This window comes from Chelonoidis abingdonii, chromosome 1, assembly GCF_003597395.2.
Source record: "Chelonoidis abingdonii isolate Lonesome George chromosome 1, CheloAbing_2.0, whole genome shotgun sequence".
Lineage (NCBI taxonomy): Eukaryota > Metazoa > Chordata > Testudines > Testudinidae > Chelonoidis > Chelonoidis abingdonii.
The window spans coordinates 177,489,711-177,496,628 of record NC_133769.1 but is presented as its reverse complement, the minus strand read 5'-3'; the positions used below and the strand labels follow the sequence as shown (position 1 = coordinate 177,496,628).

At 41.6% G+C, this 6,918-nt stretch overlaps 1 protein-coding gene across 3 annotated transcripts in view; it reads left to right on the top strand.

The window, feature by feature from the left end:
• RIOX2 (ribosomal oxygenase 2) overlaps window positions 1-6,918 on the top strand; it is a 38,253-nt gene that overhangs the window by 11,666 nt on the left and 19,669 nt on the right. The window contains exon 1 of one of the 3 annotated variants that reach the window (XM_032805064.2): window positions 2,830-2,910. The exons of the other annotated variants lie outside the window; for them this stretch is intronic. The gene's annotated coding sequence lies outside the window, so the exon portion shown is untranslated. Of the gene's footprint in view, window positions 1-2,829; window positions 2,911-6,918 lie in introns of those variants that run through there. 3 annotated transcript variants of the gene reach the window in all.

The window sequence follows — 6,918 nt, the reverse complement described above, 5'->3', positions numbered from 1 at the left end:
AGAAGAGATGTGAATCTGGTGAGGGTTATGGGTAATATTAACATGTGAAGGCCACCAGCAAGACAAATTAAAGAATTTTTGATAATTATTTTTAATTCACAAGCCAAATGAGGGGGAAAGAAGACTTAACAGAGGATTTAAGTTTCACTCTTTATAATCCTCATGAATAATTTCGTATCTGTTTAGATTTGTCTGTTGAAAAGCTTTTCCCCTACCTAACAGATCTGGATGTTGGCTCCTGCAATAATCAACAGCCCATGATCATTTGTAGTTTTCAAAAGTGGGTTTATTTTTTTAAATTGATCACGCTTTGACAAACTGGCACAAACAGGACCAAAATGGCACAAAATACAAATTTTGTCTTTTCACACCAAATACTATTATTATTTAGTGTATTATAGTTTACTAGTTTTATTTAGTAGCATGCAGGAGTTCTATCAATACTATTGAGAATAGAATTCTTTCAAAAGGCCAAAATTAGTTGTAGTCTACTAGAGTTATAGTTTTGTAATACGTACACGTATAGATTCGAAAAATGACTCAAACTACTTGTAGTTTGGGATTTAACTGCTAAATTTAAAAAAGTAAAAGGCTCTGTTTATTCCTCATTACCCCAAAATTCCCTAAACACTTAGTTAACATCTCTTTAGTCATCTTTGTTATTTTTTTTTTCTTGTATATATCTATCTTATGATGAAGTCTTTTAGTTAATTTTTTGTGCTTATTTATACTATTTGTATGTGGTAGGTTATTTCATTACTATGAGCTATAAATGGACAGCAACAGAATTTTAGCAAGATCCAGTTAATATTTTCTGGCATTCCACTTAATGTAAATAAAACTATATTACTAGCTATGTTATAAATGTAAAATAATTATTCTAGGATGATTAATATATTTAAAAATGATTCTGAATGTTTTCTAAGATAGAGATTATTATTAGATGGTTCAAATCTCAGCTTTGAAAATATAGACGAATGTGGCTTAAATTTTACAATTTATATTGATCCTGTACAGAAAACCACAAATGAATCAATTGAGTTTCTATCTTGTTTAATGTATTAACAATTAACAACTAGTTCCAGTGTGGCTATATCTATTGTGAATTGTTTATAATATAGTTTCCAAGATTGGTTGGGAAAGAGGAGGACCTTTCATTGACAGTTTTTTTTTTGGTAAAATGGTGGCGCAGAATCTTTCTTGGGTTGAATAATTATGTGAATGCATTAAGCCTTGTATTGATTGGGAAAACAACCTGGTCAAATTGGTTATTTTCCCCTGAGGCTAGATCACAAATCAGTGGATGTGCAAAAAAAGGCATAAACCTGTGTTCTATTAGTAGGGACAGAAGATGCTATTGTCCATTTTTATTACTTAACATCGTTAGGCTTGTTTGATGATATTTTAACTATCAATCTAGCAAGGCTTTAGTGGACATAAGAGATGTTGAAGATGCATGATATAAATGTATTTGCCCTATGAATGTTGCCTCACTTAGTATTATAAATGTTGGTAAATATATGTGGAAGCTGCTATCCAGGTGATAAATGCAGAGCCATAGGATACATTTTAAGAATACTGGTTTTTAACAGCCTGGTATCTCCTCAGCCGCAGGGCTTTGGGATGGGAGTTTTGTTAACATTCAGATGGGAAATTTACTCTCCTTCTAGTGCACCAGACTCAGGGCTAGCCAGGGAATGGATAAAGAAATTAGTCTGTATAAATCCTGACAATCTTATATAGAAAAAGCGTTTTCTGTTTAGTTTGTAGACATTCAGAATTTTTTATTTCTCACTCACCCCTTGTTCAAATGGACTCATATAATTAAGGCCTCAATTCAGCAAGTATTTAAGGCACATTCTTATTTTAAGCCTGGTGCTTAAATCCATCTATATTCAGCAGCATGTCTGTACAAAACAGCTATCAGTATGGTGCCTAAGTCTTAACGAGAAGGAGGGTTACAACGCACATGGTTCTGAAAACATTTTAAAAAACTTCTCCTTAAAACAGTGCTGGAATAGTTTGTCCTGTAAATAATACAGAATAATAAGCCATGCTGTAAAGTTTTGGTCCACTTCCTGCATATTTATGCCATGCTTTGCTGAAAGCTCAGAGTTGTTCCAATGGGAGAGAAAGTGTCATACTTGCACGCCTATTGAAGTTAAAAGTACACCAAGCGTTGCATTTGCACGCTTAAACCACAATTATCCTGGGCTGAACTTGCAATAACTCACTGTTGGCTTTTACTCCTTGTTGTGTTGTCAGTGATCCTGAAGTTTACTGAAATGTTGTGATGTATGGTGTTTTTCTCAAAACCAGTTCCGGGAAGAAATGTGATCATGTGAACAACCTTAGCTTTAAAAAAAGAGGGCGTTTATAGCCTATTGTCTGCAAAACGAATTGAATCACGTGACTGTAAACGGCCTTGAATGCTTAAAGGGCAAATAGGGAGAGCCATTATTGTTCTTAAAACTGCGTGAAAGTGGGGCACGCGACACGATTTTGAAAGAGGTGGGGCTCACACAATCGGCTCACAGTTAAATTCCAGGCCACCCAAACTTTTGATCTCAACTCAACCCCTCCTAGCTCCCACGTACACACACAGGAGAGGGCTTGTAAAACAAGCTGTGCAACGGCTCCTCCTTGCGTGTCCTTCCCTTTGCTAGGGGACAGTAGCAAGACACGTGTGGTTATTTTAAAATCAAAGTCAGAGCAAGAAGCTGAATAACACCCTGCAAATTGCCTGAGTTTTCTCCGACCTATTGGTTGAGGGCTCAATCGGGCTCCAGCAGCGGGAGTGGGAGAGGAGCCGAGGCCCGTGACTGCCGCGGCCCAGCTGCGGAGGAAGCGCCGCGCGGATCAGTCTCCTTCTGCCAGTCCCCAGGTCGAAGCGCGCCCTGCAGCGGGCCGGTAAGTCCCTGGCGGCTCCCCACCCCGGCATGCCACGTTGGCGAGCACCCAGGGCAGGAGCGGCGGGCCCGGCCGGACTTCAGCCTCGTCGCTCTGGCCTGCCCGCGCCAGCGCCCCCCTCCGGGCCCCGTCCCAGCTCCGGGGTGTTAGCGCCCCCACCCCAATGCCGTGGGGGGGGGCGCTCCTGCAACCCGCCCAGGCTGCAGCCTTCGACAAGCGCGTCTGTCTCTGCTCCTGCTGGCCCTCCCCCTTGCCTGGCAGGCCGCGCTGGGCGGGGATCTGGCGGGCTAAAAGGGTTGTCAAAGCCCTTGTTCCCCTACGTGCCCCCTCCCTCCTCGTTGTGGTGGGAGGGCGCCTGGGGCCACAAGTGGGCTTGGCAGGAATGCGGTTTTCATTGTTAATAGTTGAGGGATAATAACGATGTTTGTTTTAAAGCTTTCCCCGATTTAGTGTTCACAGTTGTGCAACCCTGATGAAGCTCTGCAGCATTTTAAAACATTGGTAATTCAAGTTAAATTTTCCACAGTTGTTGGAAATTGGGGGGAGGAAGTTTGATAGTAATTGTTTAGTGAACCGTAGACCAGAGGTTTCTCAGACTGGGGGGGCTTCAGGAAACCTTCAGGGGTTGTGAGGTTAATTACGTAGGGGGGGCCAACGAGCTGTCAGCCTGCCACCCCAACCCCCCTCTGCGTCCAGCATTTATAAATGGTGTTAAATATATAAAAGGTGTTTTAATTTATAGGGGGGGGAGGTTGCACTCAGAGGCTTGCTATGGTGAAAGGCGTCACCAAGTACAAAGTTTGAGAACCACTGCCATAAACATTGAGATTCAAGAAAGTTAAAAGCTTTATAATTGCTTTTACACACATCCTGTGAGCTTCTGTGTGGAAATTAAGTAATTATCCTTCAGTTAATCCTCTGAATATGTTTTTCAAGCAGATTTATCAATAGCTTTCTAATTCAAATTTTGAAACCTTAAAGCGTGCATAACCTGAGAAGCTAGCATAACCCCCTCTAAGCTTAATTTACCAGCTTAGATCTGAATCTTGCTTGCCACCAGCCAAGAAATTTTTAGTGTGCCTTGGCTCAACTTTGGTCTCCCCAAACCTTCCCTGGGGACCCCCAAGACTCAGATGCCCTGAGTCTACAACAAAGGGAATAACGCCACTCCCACCTACTCTCCCACCCAGAATTTCCTCTCTGGGCAACGTAGAGTTACTGATGCAACCTCTTTACATCACAAAACCAAGAAGCATGTCTTCCTTCTTCCACAAGAGACAATCCCAAGACAAGGAAACGAAGATTCTATCTTCTTCTTTAGCTTTTTCCCGCCCTGGGACACTAGGAGAGTTTAAACCACAGAGAGCAGCTTTTCCCCTCCTCCTGTCTTTTCCTTTCTCTCCCACCATTTTCTGATGGGTCAACTAGAAAGAAAAAATCAGCAGGTCTTAAAAAGCAAAACTTTTAAATAAAATAGAAGAAAGAATAGAATAACAGTTCTCTGTAACTTTAGATGGTATGATGGGCAGGGCTTTCAACTTATAGAAAATGAATAAACAAATAGAAAAAGGGATAAACAGCCGTTACCCCATAAAACAATACAATTTAAAGTACTTAATAGCCAAAATACACATAAAGACTCCACCAGCCAGATACACAGATTGCCAATACAGGCAAAACAATTTAAAGACTAACTTTTGCTAACTTTTACTTACAACTGGGAACAGTAGATTAGAAACTGGAATGACCCTCTCATACGCTGAGGAGAGCACCGAACAGACAGACCCAAGACGCAAAAAACCCCTCCCTTAAGCTGAAAAATCCGGTTTCCCTGATTGTTCTCTTTGTTAACCCTTTACAGGTGAAAGAAACATTAACCCTTAGCTATCTGTTTATGACAGCATTTTTCTTCTGTAAAATTCTGCCATCTGTACATTTCTGTAATGGATGGAAATTTTGTTGGCTGGTTTTGTATGTGTGGCAGAGAAATGGATTTTAGCTACCTTTACTGATAAAATCGATGCTTTCAAGCCTAGCAGTAACCATTAATGTGCAGGAGATAGAGAAAGAAGGGAGTAAGGATGAGAATCCTCCCTGTTAAAGTGTTGGGGTGGGGTAGAGGCTTCATGTTGGCCCTTGTTAAACAACGCTATATGTAGATGCAATAATATCTGATATTGATAACCACTTTGATCCCTTAAAAGGTCCTGGAAATACTAATATTCTTCATCATACAGTCTACTAAAATGCAGCCTCCTCTGTGCACAAGGCAGCAGCTAATTGGCACACAGTGGCAACAGTGGTGGGGGACATTTCAGAACATCTATTTAAGTTTAATCTAAAACTCCACAATTCACATTCGTCGGCATGAAATGCTGTTTATCTAACCTTGCAAAGTGAGGCCTGTGACGAGGGGATTTGATCAGTTCTGAGAGGCCAGGTGGTCCATTTCTCTGAGAGTGGGTCCTTTATTGACTTTTGATTTAAAACTAGTATTATAGTGTCTACAGATGGCTGGTTACGGTTAGGTCATGACATTGTAAATGGGGATTGTCACTGAAGTGGGTGTGTTTCTAATGGGTTCCTGCAAGTATTGGTCTTGGCCTATGCAGTTAACTTTTTTTATCAATGACCCACTGGCAGAAATTAATTCATTCACTGATACTTGCGATGACACAAGTTGGGGGAAGTGATAATAATGAAAGACTGGTCACCGGACAGCTGGACTTAAGGGGTTGAGGGGTGTGAGTCTGGGGTAAGAGGGAGCTGTGGCTGGGCTCTGGAAGCGTAAGTGTTTAGAGCTTGGGGGAAGGATGTGAGTGTCTGGGCTGGGAAGAGGGGTGTTAACCTGTTGGGCCAGGTAGGGTCCATGGCTGTGCTCTGGTTGGGGGAGGATGTGAGTGTTTGGGCTGGGGGTAGTTTTGTGTCTGGGGATCTGGTGGGAGACTGTGAGTTCTTGGGCCGGAGGGGTCTGTGCTGGTCAGTGGAGTAGAGGGGGTGAAATGTCTGGGCTGGGGAAGCCTCAATGGCTGGGCTCTGGTGGGGAAGGGGATGTGAGTGTTTGGATCCCTGGCTGGGCTCGTGGGGGAGAGGTGAGAAACAGGAACTGGATCCTTGTACAGGTTTCTTTAACTCTCTACACATGGGGAATTTTTTGTGTATCCTATATTGTTACCCGACATACCGATGACGGTATTTGAAGAAATTACACCAATAATTGAAACTGGTAATGATTATATAGTGTTTTTGCAAAATATGCAGAATTTTAAATATTGTGCAGCAGATTTTAATTTTTTGACCACAGAATACACCAGGAGTAATATCAGGTCATTCTATTTAATTGTCAAATCTTTGTTTTATGAGCCTAAGTTTCTGCACTCTGGGTGAAACTTTTGGCCTCAGATCTTATTTTGGCGTCAGTGATTTATTCTCCTGTATTCAAATAAACAATGTAAAACTTAGAACCTACAGTCCCCTAGTCCACTCAGCCCAATCTCAGAAACAAGCATGCACATGGCACTGGTTGTAGCTGGCATCGCAGCAGATAGTACGGCCAGATGTACTAAATTCATATGTCCTTTCATTAGGCTTCAACACCATTCAGAAGATATACGTTCCATTCGCTGATGATGGTTCTGCGTCGATAACGATCAAAGCAAGCCGACCGATGCACTGTTCATTGTTTTATTATCTGAGTCCAGATGCCACCAGCAGAAGGTTGATTTTCTTTTTTGGTGGTTCAGATTCTGTAGTTTCCACATTGGAGTGTTGCTTTTTTAAGACATCTGAAAGCATGCTCCACACCTCATTCCTCTCAGATTTTGGAAGGCACTTCAGATTCTTAAAACTTAGGTTGAGTGCTTTATCTATCCTTAGAAATCTCATATTGGTACCTTCTTTGCGTTTTGTCAAATCTGCAGTGAAAGTATTCTTAAAATGAACAACGTGCTGGGACATCATCCAGCACTGCTATAACATGAAATATATGGCAGAATGTGGGTAAAACAG